General features: G+C 37.7%; 2 pseudogenes; one reads left to right on the top strand and one right to left on the bottom strand.

Annotated features, from left to right (window-relative positions):
• Nucleotides 1-790: 790 nt before the first annotated feature.
• LOC114053165 lies at nt 791-1,261 on the bottom strand (annotated as a pseudogene).
• Nucleotides 1,262-16,195: 14,934 nt separating this feature from the next.
• On the top strand, nt 16,196-16,384 carry LOC114053003 (annotated as a pseudogene).
• The last annotated feature ends 2,020 nt before the right edge of the window (nt 16,385-18,404 follow it).

The following is an 18,404-nucleotide window of genomic DNA, read 5'->3' as shown; positions in this document are numbered from 1 at the left end:
TTGGACAGTAGATGGCAATCAGTCTCTTCATTTGGTTCCTGATAAGCTGGTACTATTGCAGATGTAAACTATAAGGGAAATGGTATATTATATAGTACAGTTTAAGGCCTTGAACACTGGATCTGAAATCCTATGAATCCTTGGTTCAAATCTCAACTCAGCCATTTATTAGCTATATCACCTTGGACTTATCATTTTATTTTCTGGACCACAGTTTTTTCATGTGTAAAATGAGGAAAATAAAAACAAAATCCATTAAGAAAGAGGTCCTGAGAAAGACAAAACATTTAAGTAAGAAATGATTTCTCCCCTCAAGCAGCTTGAAGTGTAGTAAAATGGTCATAATAAACAATGCTACATATTAGGTTCATCAAAGAGTTTATAAAACAAATGGTATATGATATCTGGAGTAATTAGGTTAGGGTTTGTGTTGGATTTTAAAAGATGGGTAGGATTACAATATGTGAAGGGGGGTATAATTTCAGGGTTAGGGAAGATGATGAGAAAGGCACAGAAGTGTGATGGTAGGGAACAGAGAGTAGTCACAGAGTAATTAAGATAAGGTAAATTGATGCCATGTTGTGAAGGGCTTCTAATTTCAGGGGTAGGAATTTTAATTTTACACTGGAGGCAATAGGGGGTCATAGTAGATTTTGAAAAAAGGGGTGATGTGACAATGTATTTTTTTTAGACTATACAATTGCTTTATTTCGATTTCAGGAGCATGTGAAAGGAGGGCCATAGCTTCTTCTGAGGCCAAATTTTAGAGGTTCTTAGTTGGATGGTGGAGTCAATAAAGATACTTCTTCTTGTCCAGTTTGGTTTGAGGAAAGGCTTGATTCAAATCCTCAATGGTCATCTGTTCAAAAGGAATTATATTCTCAATCTTTTCCATCTCTTTCTGAAGTTCTGTAATCCTAGCATTTGAAGCTTTCATGAAATCAGCACCAATTTTTGCATCTTCCTGTTCTTCATCATCCACTAGGGTAGTGAATTTATCTTCTGGCACAGAATCTTCAGCTCATTGAACTTCTTTTCAAACTAGTTCACAAGGCCAGGCTTGGCCATGTTTTCCTTGTAGTAATCCCAGTTGATCATTTGTGGCTTCTCAGGTAGGGTCTGATCTGATCGTAAGATATTCATTATAGAATTTCAAAGCATTAGCAAAGGCTTTCTGGTTTTTAGGTATGATCTCCCCAAATGCTGCCCAATCAATAGCTTTCATAGCAAGCTGTCATCCAGCCATCTTGGAACTTCACTGACCCCCGTGGCACACAGCTCTGGGCAGAGAGCAGCTGGAAAAGCCTGTGGCAATCTATTTTTACATATGATTATTCTGACATTTTATAAGGAGGCTAGATCAGAGTGGAAGAGTTGGATCAGAAGGTAATTATGAGGACATTCTATACTTACATGGTTTCAGTGGAAATAGAAATGATGAAATATACATGAGGAAGCTTGTGAAATCTATAAGGCTTTGCATTTGGATCTGAAAGGTGATAGGAAAGAGAGAGAGAGAGAGAGAGGGAGAGTGTGTGTGTGTGTGTGTGTGTGTGTGTGTGTGTGTGTGTGTGTAGAATAAAAGATAACCCCAAAATGACAAGCTTGGAAGACCAAGTAAATGGTGATATCACTGAGAGTAACAGTGAAGTCAGGAGAGGATGTAAGTTATTGGAAAAGATGAGTTCAGTTTGGCAGTTGTTGAGTTCGAAATGTTCAGACAGCCATGTGGTTTTGATACATCAATTTTGCAAATGTGAGTCTGGAGCTCAGAAGAGAGGTCAGGGCTACAGGCCTTTGGAGTCTATTTGACTACAGGCCTTTTAAGTAGTTTGCATTAAAGTGGTAGTTGAATCTACTGTAGTAAATTAGAGAGTACAGGCAGAGAAGGAAGCAAGCCAAGGACAAATATTTTGGGAACACCCACAATAAAGGGTCTGGGAGAGGATGATGAAACAATAAAGGAGACTAAGAAACAAAAGTTAGGGAGGTAGGAAGAAGCCTAGGCAAAGGGATGTTTCTGATACCGTGGGAGGAAAGAGAAACCAGTAGACAGGATTGATCAACCATGCTGAAAGCTCTGGGATAGGGTAAAATGCTCATTCTACTTACTCTTCAGAGGTCATTTTATGAATTCACACAGAGCAGTTGTAGTAAAGAGACGAGGTCAGAAGTTTGTATGTATCTACCACATAGTTTTGTTGTGAAGATACAATGAGATGTAGATGAAAAAGTTATTTATATTCAGATATAAATTATTTTCCCACATAACTTATTCTCTATATAAAGCAAGAAAGTATATTGAAATGCTTTTTCATATTAATTAGTAAAAACCATCAGTAAAACAGCTGGTGTGATCTTAGCCGCTACCAACAGAGATACGGTATCCTGATTCATGGGGATAATGGTCTTGCTATTTCATTCAGCCCACTTTTGGAGTTTTTTGTTCAGTGAGTGTCAACTTTTCAAAGAACACTGGCAAACTACAATGTCTGCAGGAAGCCAATCAGAATAGTTAAAAGAAAGGAACTCATGCCTTAGAAGGACTGGCTGAAGGAACAAGAGGTATTTAACCTGGAAAGAAGACAGGAGGGCAGGGAGAATGTTTGCAGTGTTCGAGTAAGGCTGTCACATGAAACAGGAACTAGATTTGTTTTACTTGGATCCTAAAGGCAGAAGTAGAAGGGAGACATATTTAGCTTCAGTATATAGAACAACTTTCAAATAATGAGCTATCGATAATGGAATAGGTTTGCTTGGTAGATAGTTAGCTCCTAACAACTTTTTTTTTTTAAGTGGAGGCTGAATGAGCCGCTGGGATGCAATAGAGAAGGATTCCTATATAGGTATCAGTGGTATTAGATGATATTTGAAAATTCCATATATTTTAGAAAGAACACAGAAAGAAAAATAAGAAGGTCAAGTCAATATGGCTTGTCAAACTGGTAATGCAATATCAGTTGTTGTTTCTTGTGATTATTTACAAGCATTGTATAACCTTCCAATTGTAATCCAATCCTTTCTACCCTTTCTAGCTAATTATTGACCCAGTTCTTTGTCTTGCTACAGAGTCTGTCCAAGGTCCATGGATTTCACCTATGGGTATGTGTGTGTGTGTATATGTGTGTGTGTGTGTATGTGTGTGTGTGTGTCCAGACATATAATCAGATAGCCACACACATATGTGTATACACACACAGACATATATATATATGTATATATATATATATATATATATACATGCATACACCTTTCCACACATCTCTCTCCCTCTCCTTTCCTTCTCCATATCAATCCATCTATATATCAGAGGCTAGACAATAGGCATTCTTTGTCAATTTGATTTTCCATATGTGGATTGTTTGTTCAAACTTTTTCAAGTGATTACGCATCTAATTTAGGAGGTGCTGCAAGCAGTACCATTTCATTCAGGAATAGGATCAACTATCATGCTGGGCATCTTCTATGATAGTGGTCAACATATTTGCTGAGCATTCATCTCTCTATTTTATGACTTACTTGATAGGAATAATAAAATGGTCACTGGACAGATATCTCTGTTATTGCATCTTTCAAGGAATCATTTTTTAGCATAAGTAAGGGGACACACTGTGGATGATAACCTTATTAGTCTTTAAGGAGGCATTTTTGTGTATAAAATCAAGGTTTTATTCCTCTAAAAAAATGAAAACAAAAACAAATGCAGTGTATTCTCTGGGCCTCAGGTATATAGATATAAAATACAGTCACTTGTTTAGGGGATAGAGTTGAAAATTCTTGGCTATTGTTTGCTTATACTTCTAACATTCCTTCTCCTTACTCTAGTCCTTGATACCTGGCTTAGTGACTCATTACTTTTAGACCATTGCTGAATTATGTTATTTCCCTTATTACTTGATTTTTAGTATAAAATACACTAGTAGTTATTCTATTTTGGAAATATTTCCCTCACATACAATATATAAACAATCCATATTACACTGGATTCACCCATGTGGTCTGTCAGAGTAAGTTAGACCTTTTGAGGAATTGTATCCATTTTGACTAGCCACTGATCAGTCTGCTAACCTCATACAAGTGCCTCAGTTCCTACCACAATGAAGCTCATGCCACAGTACAGGTTGGCTCATTTCTATTCATATTTTCCTAGTAGCTCATAAGGAAGGTAATGAATTTTTATGGAAATAGAGATGTTTTATTTTAATTGCAAGTAAACCATTTAATGTTCCTAGGCTCATTGTCATATATACTGGTGCTAAAATATATTTGGATGGGACTTTGGAATCAGAGTAGGAAATAATTGAAAGAGCAACAATTAACCTGTTTCTGAGAGAACATTATGATATGAATTCTGCTCGTAGGAAAATTAATATAAATTTATTTCAAATGAATGTAGTGTGAAATTTGAACAACATGCCTTGTAAAATCAGAATCGGTTATCTGACTGGAACTAACACGAGCTATCCTTTACTGTATCCCACTCCAATAGCCCTTAGTCTCGGCCCCTAAGGTTAGAAATTCCAAGGAAAGGAAATTTACATAGATAGTACAGAGGATGTGGGGGATCTATTTGAAAGAGATGATTATCCCACTCTCCCTAATTCAAGAGATTGTTTTTGTTTTGTTTTGTTTTGTTTTTGACCGAGGTGATTTTGGATGGCTAGAGATGTATGTATGTGTGTGTGTGTGTGTGTGTGTGTGTGTGTGTGTGTGTGTGTGTGTGTATGTGTGTGAGAGAGAGAGAGAGACAGAGACAGAGACAGAGACACAGACAGACAGACAGAAACAAAGAGAGAGATAGAGGAGGAGTAACTCTAGGAAGTAAAGAACTCCAGGTCTAGACCTTTTGAGCAAATTGATTATTAAGCATGTAGGCAATGGTTTTTAGGTCTAGAGTGATGCAGGTTGCTTCTCTCTATGAATCTGACTCAAGCTATTTTGTCTGAACTCTGAATCAATTTAGTGGTGTGTGTGTGTGTGCGTGTGTGTGTGTGTTTGTGTGTGTGTTTGGGGGTGGGGTGGCAGCAGCTAGGAAATGGTTAACAACTACCACTAGTCACATTTCCTCCTGTACTATTTATGTGTTTGTTGTTGTTGTTGTTGTTATTCATATTTTGTTTCAAAGAAAATCAAACGCATCAAGAGTGAGTGATATCTTGCCTTGAAGCTGAATTGGATTTAAGTGAGGTAGAGTGGTGAAGATTGTTGCACTCACTCTCTTCCAGAGTCAGCGAAGTCCATCAGCAGGCAAAAAGTCAGGACTCTGTAGACAGTTTCTCTGAATGGGGTTGCCACTTAATTATTTATTTTCCTCATATTAATAACCTCCAGTAATCAGTCTGTACATTATACACTCCCACCCAAATAAAGGACTTTTGGCTTTACTCTAAGAATTCTCTTTTCCCTACAGAGATTACATGGGCCTCCAAAATGCTGATTCTTACCTGTGGCCGACAAGCTTTAAAGCCATTGTCCTGTAGTTATTGCGCTCATGTGGAGTGAGGCTGGCCAAATGAGAACTTCCCAAAGCCTGATGGGAAGAAGAAAGAACTTCCCTACTTTAAATTGTCATTTGAGTTGGAATGGGCTACACCTGAGGGTTGTGTACATGCTCTACCTGGTGAATTTTAAGAATAGATCCTTACTTAAGAAAATTCAATGTCTTCCCACCTAATATAAATGAAAAAAAAAAAGTGTCAGGAAATGCCTTCCAGGACTATGACTGAGTGAAATAATTATTTTAATAATACAGTTTTAATCACATAGGTGTGTATAGCATTAAAAGATGATAACTTTAGGATCCATAGGAGACAAAGTGTTCTTATAGGAAGAGATGTAGATTTGGAGGAAAATGTGTTCATATTTCAGTTCTGCCATCCCTGGGACCTTGGGGAAATCACTTAATTTTTCACAACCTCAGCTTCTTTATCTATGAAGGAAAAAAAAAGGTCAGGGAGACTAGGTCACATTTATGACAAGGATTCTTAACGTATAATGTCTGTGTATAGTGTAATGTCTGCCTGTCTGTCTACCAGGGATCCCTTTGACTATCTGATGAAGTCTTTGGGCCCCTTATCAGAATAAAGTATTTAAATGTATACAACTTAAATGCATGGGATAACACCTATCTCCTAGGGTTATTGTGAGGATAAAGTGAGATTTTTATAAAGCAACTAGCAAAATGTCTGGCATAGGAAGCACTTGATACATACATACATTCTTCTTTTCCTCCCGTCTTCCCTCCCTTTTTTTCCTTTTATCCCTTCCTTCCCTCCCCTTTCCTTTGCTTCCGTCTTCCCTCCTTCCCTCATTCTTTCCTTCCTTTCTTCTTCCCTCCCTCTCTCCTTCCTTTTCTTCCTTCCTTCCTTGAGACAAGTCAGAAGCTGATTTTTCTGCTTGTGTTCTTGCTTTGCACAAGTTATTGATTTAAAATTCATGTTGCCAACCTAGAAAGGAACCACCACTCTCTAAATTCTAAGTTGTAGAGAATGTGTTGAACTGCTTTGGTGAAGTAAATTTACTTACTGGGGGTTCCATACAGAAACGAATTCACATAATGAGTTTCTTCTCCTCACCCTGCACACACACACACCCACACACACACACACTTTTTCTTCTTTTTTCATACTACTCGATCTCCTTTTTAAGATTCCTACCTATTTTTTTAAACATATTAGAGAGTTGTTATGGGATCATAGATATGCTAAAAAACATCCATGAAAATGAATATGTAAGAGAGACAGCTCGGGCTAGAGAAAAGACCTTAGAGAGCCATGCTTAGACTGAGGAAGAACTGGGATCAAAGCCCTACCTCTGTGTGACCCTGGGCAAATCACTTGAACTCTCAGGACTCCCCAGATACCTCTCTAAGAATTGAAATTCCCTTAACCAAAGAAATTTCAGGTCCGGACAACATGGGCATGTCAAAAATATTTTATTAGTTTTTGAAATCAAAATTTCATTTTATCATCAATCATGGGCCTCTTTCAAAGTCAGACTTTCTTAGTTTGTGAGGGATGGACCTTTCCTTAAGCCATCAGACAAGAGATGGGCCAAGCAATACGTTAATGTAAGGACTTGTCCCATTCTTTTTACAGGGGGCATGAGAGGGAGGAGGGCTAAAGGGGGAGGCATGGGTTGACTAACTTACTTTCTGTTTCAATGGCCCATTTGAAATTGGTTAGTATTTCCTTCCCTGTGTCAGCAGCCCCTAATCATTCCTAACTACATGTCAAGCACTATAATTTTCCATAAAGGCTGGAGAGAAATGGGAATAGAAAAGCAATTTCTACAGTTGATAGGAGCATTTGTAGCATAGTGAGTCCAATAAACAGTTGTCTCTGCAGTTAGTGAGATTTGTTTTTTTTTTCCCCCTTGAATTCTGCTTTTGTGGTTTTCTTTTAAAAAATTATTATTCACAAAGTACCTAACAGTTGTCAAATTCCATTTACTCTCCCTAGATACAATGAAATGCACTGACTTTAAAAATGCCATTGGTATTCTGAGTAGTCTCTGATATTAAGTTGTGGAAAATGGAGAAAAAACCCTGCAAATTCAAGTCTATTTCATTTTAACAGAAATGGGAGAGTTCTCCCACTGTTCTGACCTTTCGGGGTCATTTTTCATATGATCTTGCCCAGAAGCAAGAAAGATAAATGACATTCAGGAGCAAATCCCAGACTGGTTAGGTGGATAAGAGAGTTTGTTCCCCTCCCCCCCATCTATGCCATTTTAAAATGAAACCTCACACAATTCAAAAGGAAAGCAATTGTAAACAGTTGGCAACGTCTCATTAGATACTCAACTTGTCAGATATACTGACTGGCTATCATCACAAGGCCTTCCTGGGTCTTTCCTCCCTTTCTGGCCCTTTAGCAACAACAGAAAGATGGTACCTATTTTGATTATGTGAAAGGAGATTTTCATTGTAGGTTAATAACTTGGTTCAAGGTAGTATGTCTAATCAGATGTTGTAGGCCCCAAACAAGGTTATGCCTGTGAACTGGATTTGAGCAGACCCCATGACACAGAGAGCATGCCAAGGTAGAGGCTGGTAGGGTCTGATAAGATTATAAGCCACATAAGAATTGGACGATATTGCTGATGGACGGCCATTGTCACATAGGTAGCTAGAGCAGGAAGGCTTATTTCACGTATAATAGAAGGCTTTGAACTGGCCACATGGTTCCTGGCATCCTTAAAAACCTGGAAAAAATACTTTCATCTGCTCTAGAAGTTCCTTAACTCCAAAAGATAGTGTTCCACTTGTCACTGCTCTGGCTTTTGTACCCCTGAAAAAAGCAGGGGGTACCATAGGGAAGACCTGACACTCAGTAAGAACCATCAACATTTATCCTTGTCCTGTGGTTGACAATTGTATTATCCTCATTGTTACAATAATGTCCCACAAAAATTCAACAATGTGGAATCAGAAGGGGCCTTAGAAATCAGCTAGTTCAACCCATTCATTTTACAGATGGGGAAATTGAGGCCCAGGATATAGGAGCTGATTGGGACCATAGTGCTTCTCAAGTCCTATATTTTACATCTGCCATCCTGACTGATTTCTTCAGAACAGCTTAAAGTGTTTCTATGGATCATCTGAAATCCCCATGCTTTCTAGAATAGCCCTATTTTAAATGCCTTGAGTACTAAGCTTCTATGATATATTGCATTTTTTTCTACCATGAAACTAAAAGAACTCTAGTTGAAGTCAGAGGATCTGGGTTCAATGTCTGCTCTGCCCCTAACTGACTGTCAATTAGCTTACCTCACTGGCCTTCCAATTCTTCATCTCTCAAATGAAGGAGTTGAATTAGATCAAGGGTTCTTATCCTAGGGTCTATGGATAAAAATCAGATGGTCCACATGGATGAATGGTAATATATGAATATATGTTTCAATATACTTGATTTCTTGTATATTAATCTTGTATATTTCATTTACTGAATTTAAGCATATTATGCTGAGAAGGGGTCATTAGGCTTCACCAGAATGCCAGAGAGGTGGATGCAGAGGTGAGCTGGAGCCAGCTCAGACAGATTCAAATAAGATGATTGTAGAATATTCAACATGAGCATTTATGCCTTGACAATCAATGCTACAAACTGGAACTTGATTCAATGTTCTACTGGTTGTCTAAATTTGAAAGTGGTAGAGAATATTGATAATACAGATTAAATTTAAACTTATGTCCTATATTTTCTGAGGGCTGGTTGTTAAGCATGTACCAGCACACCCCACAGTACATGAACCCTCAAAATATGAAGAACAATGAATTCAATGGTTATTAAGTCCTTTCGAGCCCAGGATTTAAGAAATGAAGTTTATATCTTATTCATCCTAAAATAGAGAGATTAAGTTTATCTAACAGCTTTAGTCTAGAACAGTGTTATCAAACTCAAATAGAAACCAGAGACTACTAAACCATACATAAAGATTCCTGTGGGTGACATATTGATTTGGAAAACCATGTATTAATGTTATCTATGTTCTGTTGTATTTTTATTTTGTTAAATATTTCCAATTATATTTTCATCTGGTGCATCTGCATTTGGAGTATTAATGGCAACAGTCAGCATTGTGTTTGAGACCTCTGGTCTAGAATTTCCATTTTGTGTAAACAAGTAGATAAAAGTAGAAAAGAATACAATGAAAACTATTAGATTATATTCTGCTATATGTATACATTTGGTTTGTAGATCTGAACCAAATTTTTGTGGGACAGTTACAAACTGAGATGAGAGACATAGCTTGGGGATAATTACATCCCAGAAGAGTATACTAGTGAGACATCTTTGCTACCAGTGTTAAGTAGGAAGGAATTAATAAGTGCTGTAGCCCTTCATAGGCATCCAAGTTTATCCAAATGATTTTATTTTGCTCCATCTGTGTGACAAGTTCTATTCAGCTCTTTAAAGAGATTCATTTTATACTTTGTTTTCCATTTCTCTCTTGAATTCTACCCTTTTGTCTTGTCCCATCATTTTCTTCTTCAAACTAACATTCATCTCTTCCCTACTCATTATAATTGACTTCCATAAACTTTATTTTCTTTAACTAAAGATAATGAATGTAGTACTTTTTTTTTTTTTACTTATTACCATTCACCTCTAAAAAGTCAACATCCAATGTGGGAAAGACAGTTACAAGTCATCCAAGTACTAATTAAAAGCAGATCAAACCCTGAAAGTTAAAAACATTTCTTCTTAAGAGCCCTGAACTTTGTTTTTTCAAGTTTTGCCTTTGAAATTAGCCTGAGTCTTTTTATACCTGAAGCTTTTGAAGCATCTCATTAAAAATCTGGTCAAAAAAATGTTCATAACCTTAATTTATTTCCTGAGTAATTAATTTTTTTTATTTTTTGTTAATGAAGATATCTCAGATATTTTGACTGCCATTATAGTGTTACTCCTCTCATAAATCACATAATGCTTCATAATGGTGTGGATATGATCATGGGTATTCCAGATAGGTATTCCAGAAAAGAACAAGGTGAAATCCCACCTTCTACAAAAAGCTTTTTCTAGGCCTCCTTAATATTAATACCTTTCCTCTGAGATTACACCCAATTTATCAATTTATACACAGTATACACACACATATAGGCGCACATATACATACACATATATATTATATGTGTGTGTCTATATATACCCGTATACATATGTGTGTCTGTCTGTCTGTCTTATCTACCTATCATCTATCTATATTTTGTTTGTATATAGTTGTTTGTATATTGTCTCCTCAAAATTATCTGCCTTGTTATATTGTGAGTTTCACCAGGGCAGGTAAATAAACACTTTGTGCTAGGCACTTTGGTAGATGCTGAGATAAAAAGACAAAAACAAATCAATCCTTGTCTTTCAAGGGGCTTACATTCTATAAGAAGGGTTTGTGAGGGGATGAGGGAGTGTGGATGAGACAATATATCCATAGATAAGAGCATCCTGAATTCAAGACACAGCTAGTAGCAGGTTTGGCTGGAATTCAGAGTGTGAAGGGAATTAAGGGGAGATGAGGCTGAAAAGTAATTTGAAGCTAGATTGTAGAGTAGCTTAAATGTCAAGGTAGGGAATTTATGTTGTATCCTAGGGGAAAAGTGGAGGCATTAAAGGATTGGAGTTAGAGGAGGAAAATTATTGGACTAGAAGGCAACTGAACTCCCTTCAAATCCTCAAATTCTCCTTAGACTAATCTCTTCCCTCAAGAACTTAGTGACTAAATGGTAGGGAAAACAAAGTAGTAGCAACTAGAGGTGTGTGAGAAGGGAATTTGAGCAGAGTCCTGATGGAAAACAGGGATTCTAAGAGGTGGAGGTCAGAAGGTAAGTCATTAAATACGTGTGGTCATCAACCAGTATAAATATGTCAAGGTGGGAGATGCAATGTTGTATGTGAGGAATAGTAAGAAGGTTAATTTGCAGTTTGACACTGTAGTATGTGGAGTGGGTTAATGTAAAATAAAACTGGAAAGGAAGAATGGGGAAAGGTTTTAGAAAAGGATAGGCTTCAGGGGAGCATTCTAGGTGGTACAGGGGATAGAGCTCTCATCCTGGAGTCAGGAAGACCTGAGTTAAAATCTGGCCTCAGACACTAGCTATGCAACCTGGGCAAGTCACTTAATCCTATTTACCTCAGTTTCCTCATCTGTGAAATGAGCTGGAGGGCTGGAGAAGGAAATGGCAAGTCACTCCAGTATCTTTGCCAAGAAAAGCCCCAAAATGGGGTCACAAAAATCAGATATGACTGAAACAACTCAACAACAACAACAACAAGGTGGATTTAGGAAATCCAGGAAGAGCTCCAAATAACAAACCAAGGAGTTTAGATTTGATCTCAGAGTTAAAAGGAAACCACTGAAATTTATGGGTCCCTGGGTTAGGTTGAACTCACCTTCAGTGCATGTGTGTGAAAACACAGCTCTGTAGCATCATCAAAACATAGCAAAGGATGAGACACCCAGATGATAACATAAAGGTGGAAGAAGCCTTTGGATTTCTGAGTCATCAGGAGCCCAGGTTGACTGATATCATTGGTGCCTTAAGGCTTGGGAATCTCTGACAAATGAAGCTCATCTTTGCTACAGGTCCTGTATCACCTATACTTCCCTAAGTCCTGATACCTCTGACCTTGGAGGACCAGCCTAGCTACTTTCAGAAAGGATCATCATCACAAGGTTAGCCACCAGGTGATGAAATATTTTGAGCAAGGAAACACATGCAAGAAATACAATATTATTTTCTAAAGATATTATAAATGGTCTGTAACAGCCTCATTTTTTAAAATGCTGTGTGGGTGGTACACATGATATATGTTTTCAATTTCTAGTTACCTTTGATGATTTATTCTCCCCTATAAAATCATATTTGCCAATTGGCAATAAATTTCAATGACAAATATGGCCATAACCAATCTAGAGAATAGAACTATTATGCTATAGATTTTTACATGAGAGCTTTGGGTTTGAGAAAGCAACATATGAAGAAAGAGCAAAGCTTTCTGTCTGATAAAGCACACATCGGCATGAAAACTCACCATATTTAGTCATGTCTCCAGGACCAACCAAATATGTATAATATAGTACTGGCATTGGGGGGCCATCTTTGACCTGAACCACTACTATTTCTCCTCTCAGGGATCAGCTTAAATTCTAAGCCACAAAGAAGAATCCCTTTGGTAACTACTCAATTAAAACAACTAGAGTGGAGGCTAGGGCTCAGTTGTGTGGGGCTTACATTTGTGCAATGTTTATATCTTTGCTTCTATCTAGTCCTGACAAGTTGGCCATCTTTAATGTATATAATCAAATTGATTCCATAGATGAGTTTTGTAACAAGAATGAGTTACGGTCCTGTGGTGCTTAAGGTTCACAGAGAGGTTTGCTCACAACTATCCTGGAGGGTTGGTGGTTCAAGCATAAATTAATTACCTATCATCATTCAATGAGTATGATGGTATATTAGTTATATTGTGTTTGTGGTTTGTCCTTCATTCCTGAAGAAGACCATGACAACAGTGAAGTGATGATATGACTTGCAATTGACTTTGATTTGAGTGATGGAGGGCTGTGCAAAGTCACTAGCCTCACTTTCTCCTCCAGAGCCATCTGGGTCCAGTGACCAGATATCAGTTACAGCAACTAGAGATGGCCCAGGATGTAGTGGGAGACCTTGGCCCTTTTTAAGCTAAGGTCTTTCCAGGTTCTCACTTTCAGTGAGGCAATGGCCATTCAGTGAATAATCCTCTTTAAGGAGTGAGTCAAGGTATGGCCCCTGTAATAAAAAAAAAAAATCAAACTGGTGGGGGGAGATCCTCAAGGGTGCTGGCCAAAAGAGAAACAGTTATTATTTACATTCACTCTGCACCTGGAGGACCCAAAAAAACCATTAAGTAGTGCTTCGTCAGGGACCTATTGTCCAATCCATGAGATCCAGAGTGAATTGGGTTTCGTGCTTGGTCTTTGAGAAAGAAATATAGCCAGTAAACCCCAAGGTAAGTAGATAGCTTTTGGTGATCAAAATTTACCTTCCTTTGGGTGTAACACTCTCAGAAGAAAGAGAGAGAGAGAGGGAGAAGGAGAGGGAGAGGGAGATGCCCAACTGGAACTGGCCAGCTGGGTCCCTATTTAGGCAGCTCAGACTACTTACAGGTTGTGGTTTGTCCTTCTGGTCTCTGACCCATATTGGCTGTGTAATCTTGGGCAAGTAGCTTAATCTGTCAGTATTCTAAGCCTGTAGTGTAAAATTCAATTAGAAATGGGGGCCACTTAACTACATAATGATCTGTGAGAGCTGCATATTGAATTAGAAAACTTTATTTTAACATTATTTATATTTTACTGCTTTTATTTTGTTAAACATTTCTCAATTACATTTTAATTTGGTTCAGGCCTCATTCAGGAGTGTTGTGGGTTTATCTTTGATACCTCTAAGGAAATTCTATGAGTTGTAGAGAGGGTGGTAACATGCTTTGGTGGAGGGAATTTCCTTATCCAATAATTCCCTATACTAATGAGGAACAGATCTATTCCCTATTCATATTACACAGCGAGTAAATGGTGAAGGCAGGATTTGAACCCTAGCCCCCTAATTGAAAATCTAGTACCCATTCCATTACCCTCTACAGCTTCTCAAAGAGCAAGATATTGTGTTAGGTACAATGTGGGGAAACAAAGACATTAATTCTTTCCTTTGTGTAGATGACAATAAAGTTCAGAAGATAAGACATGGAAATAAAAGATCATTATCAAAATAATGACTAATAATTGCTAATTGGATCAGGAGGTATGAACTTTCAGAGGATGGGGAATTCACCATAGACTGGAATGGTCAGGGAAAACTTGGCATGGTTCAGAAGTCACACAATCTTAAACAGGGAAGATAGGTCAGACCTTTCTCCAGAATATCAAATTTTAGAAAATATTAACACTAGCTTTCTTTAAGCATATCTCAAGGGCCATGTAGTATTGGTCACCTTCCCTGAATGACCTTCTGTGCCTTCCAGTTTTTCTTGCTCTCCAGAATAAAATGACTCTATTTTCCTATATAGATAATGAGTACAGTTTGGCTCACTCTCTCAGGGCCAGGCCTCCTACATCTCTCCCAGACAGGAACCCTGAGGAATCTTCTGTATCACCAATGTTTCAAGTCCCTGATGACTATTCCACTCATTGTCAGGGGCCTATATCTATAATCCTAGCTCTATTTAACTGCTTAACCCTTGGTAGTTTTGACAAAGGGATATTTAATTCAAAGAAATAGAAAGAGTGAACATGCAAATGTTTCCTGTATACCTGGGGATGTACTCTCCCTCACACCACCTTGGCCTCTCGGAAGGTAGGTTCAAAACTTAGTTTCATTCCTATATTGTAATGGCTCCACAAATTCATATCTAAAGGTAGCATTACCATAGGGAGAAGCCTTTTATTGGCCTGAGGTCTCTAAATTCACTCCCAAAGACCACTCCTTGATCCTTGGAGTATTGATGCTGCAAAACTTAACCTGACTGCAAAGCATCATCCAGACCTTTTAACTTCACAGTATAGGCTCCACTCACTACACCTATTTTAGGAAGCAACAAACAATAAGTGCAAAGATCTAGCACGGTAGAGCAGAAGAAGGCACTAAGCCAGGTCCCCTAACTTCATGGTCTTTTATCAGGCACTATGAGATTTCACAGATTCAGATGAAACAAAGACAGGAAAAGAGGAAATGAGTGAAGCTGATAGGACTTGTTTTAATGCCTCTGGAGCCAATCAAAGAGCCTCCTATTCATCACGTAGTCAAAGCAGACCAGAACCAGTTATGGAATGTCTACACACGCTCCAAAGTTTCTCTAATGTGCTTCCCTGACACATTATCATGACCCTCCTGGAAGCTATCTCCTTAGAATCCTCCACATGGAGAGGATGCAGAGCTTGCATCAGCTAAAAAAAGCTGATGGGATCTATATACATACCAGGTCCCCATTACATACAGTTTAAATATACTTATCTTTGCACATTATCTCCCTAAATCCCATTAAAAAAGAATGGGGGGGTAATAGAAGGGAGGATAGATTTGGGGAAGGGGTGTTTAGAATGCATGCCATTTTGTGATGGGGAGGGGAGAGATGGGGAGAAATTTGGAAAATATTTTGGAAGTGAATGTTGAAAACTAAAACTAAAAATAAAAATGTTTATTGAATTGAATAGTAAATCAGTTGCCAAGTTTTGGAACCCTGCCTTTGCCATACTTTTCATATCCATCCTATTCTCAGTCTTCTCAGGCTACCATCATAATTAAGGTCCCTAATGCATTTCACCTAGACTATAGCCTCAGTCACCAAATTGGACTCCTCTCTCCAGTTCCTCCTTCACCCAGCTATCAAAATAATTTTCATAAGGCACAAGTCTGTGCTTGCTTTTAACACATTCCTAATTTTGAATGACTCCCCCTAATCCCCAGAAAGAGATGGTGATGGCGATGATGATAATGTTGTTTCCCTGCTAAAGAACTTTAGTCTCTCTATTGCCTGTTTGAATATAATACAAACTTTAGCTTGACATTCAAAGTTACACATAATCTGACTTCAACCTACCATTCCAGGTTTATTGAAAATCATGGGGAGTTTCCCAGGCTAAGGCAGAGATGGAAGTGTAGCTGTAGCCCGATTCTTTCCATGATGTATCCATATTGTGAAGTGAATTGGCTGGAATGTTTCTGCAGTATTAGCTCAACGAACAAGGGGACTGGGTCTACACCCTAAAGAAAACAGACCCTGCAGGACAACAGACCTGTTCAGCTCACCCAGTCAGATTCTCCCCAGATGACAAGTATTCAAGACATCATATCAAGAAGAGATTCAAGGTTCTCATGACCCAACAAGCACAATTGGTCCTCTGAATTACCAACCACCAAGCAATGGCAGCCACTAAGGACTTTGGCCCAAGAACCTTTTCCTACGTCTAGGAAGCCTCATTAAGAAAGAACTCATATCTCTGACTCTTTAACCCATTCTCACAACTTTCCAATTACTCCATTTGTACACTTGCTTCTTAGAATCTAGTCTCAATTTGTCTGTGTTCCTCTCTGTGCTTGGTAGCAATCAACCTAGTGAAAAAAGCCTAAAGTTGACCCATCTTTTTAATCAATGTTGTAGGCTATTAAAGCTAAAATGATTTAGGAAAAAAAAAGAAAAAAGAAATCATGACCATTCATGTAATCTGTTTCCTAGAGGACTGCTTTATTCTCCCCTCAAATCTACCCATCCTTTTCTTCATTGTACAAGTCATACACCATCATCTATAGCAAGAATTCTTAATCTAGAATTAATAAACTTATTTTTAAAGTATTTTTATAAGCATATTTCAATCTAATTGGTTTCTTTTGTAATCCCATGTATTTAATTTTATGCATTTAAGAATATTATTCTAAGAAGGCCATAGGCTTCACCTAACTTCCATAAGGATCCATGAAACAAAAAGGTAAAGAATCTGCTGTACAGTAAAAATTTCCTGATCTCTAGCTATTAGTGCTCCTCCATGAAATTATCATCTATCTACTTATGTGTTTATCTTTTTTTGTATATCTTTATCTCTAATGTCTAGTATTGTGTCCTATACATAGTCAGCCTATTAATAAAGTACTTGTTAAATTTGAAAAAAAATGGAAAAAAGACAAACAAATATTTATTAAGTTCTTGCTATGTGCTGGACACTTTGCTATGTGAAATTGTCCTTCCCTTCAAAGAATTTATATTTTTAAGAGGAGGACGCAACACATGCGCTAGACACTAATATAAAATAATCCCAATTTTGACAATTCCCTACTGTGCTATCTTCAATTGAGCCTCTTAAAATTCTTACCTAAATTTCCTCCTCTCTAAAATGAACGGGGCTTGGACATCCAGGGTCCCTTCTAGCACCAAATCTCTGCTTATTTACTTATGAAACAACTGTATCTTCTGATACCAGTCCTATAAGGGGAGACAAAAGTGAAGCTTACAGTTTTGCTACCCTAAACATGATCAATGTGCTTGAAAGTTACTGATAGTGATACTGAAAGGTGATTCTGGCATTGTGTCATTATATACCAGTGAATCAAACAGGGACAAATAGAACTAGTCAACTACTGTGAGCTCCTAGTGCTGGCTAGTGCCACCCACAGCCATGATGAGTCCCCACCTGTTTTAAAGAGTCCTGCAACTGTAATAGCTTGCATGTGCTAATCAATCATTTGAGAAAGTGACATGGAATATAAACAACATCACTAAGATTATAACTAGATGTTTCAGACAATTACAGATGGCATTGATGAATCACCCAGACATTTATCCTATGTTTTGCAGGACTATTGAGGGGAAAACCAATTTTGTTCAGTAACAGGATTTCAAAATATCTTGGAGCCGAGGATTATATTGCTTTTCATCTTGTCCTTTTGACTCAGTGAAACTCCTAGAAATAAAATGCAAAAATAGAATATGTAAACTGCAAAATTAAAAAAATACACACTTTATCAGTGTTGATAGAATTTAAAATCATAATCTCAACTAAAGACAGAATTTACTTTAGACAGTCAGTGAACACTGAAGATAATACTATTTCTCAATAGCCCTTGTGAATATTCCAAATTGTATAAACATTTAATCAGGATGTATGAGAAGATATCAAATAAAACTTAAAATTTGTCTTTTTATGTGTCTTTATGCACAAAAGAGAGTATAAAGTGTGCAGAAAAAAGAAGTTTCTAGTTGGTATAGTTGAAACAGTGATTTAATGTCATCAAGGACAAGAGTAACTACAAATGGAGTGGTTTTAATTATGTGCTGAGACAGAGATACACCAAATGGGCAACTCTGGATGTCCCCTGATATTTTGAATCCAAGCATTTCAAAAAAACAGAAAAGGGCTTCCTGGACATTGGG

This window comes from Vombatus ursinus, unplaced genomic scaffold, assembly GCF_900497805.2.
Source record: "Vombatus ursinus unplaced genomic scaffold, bare-nosed wombat genome assembly UNPS02014810.1, whole genome shotgun sequence".
In the NCBI taxonomy this organism is placed as follows: domain Eukaryota; kingdom Metazoa; phylum Chordata; class Mammalia; order Diprotodontia; family Vombatidae; genus Vombatus; species Vombatus ursinus.
Note: the sequence above shows the minus strand (reverse complement) of the source record. Positions and strands in the feature narration are given on the sequence as shown.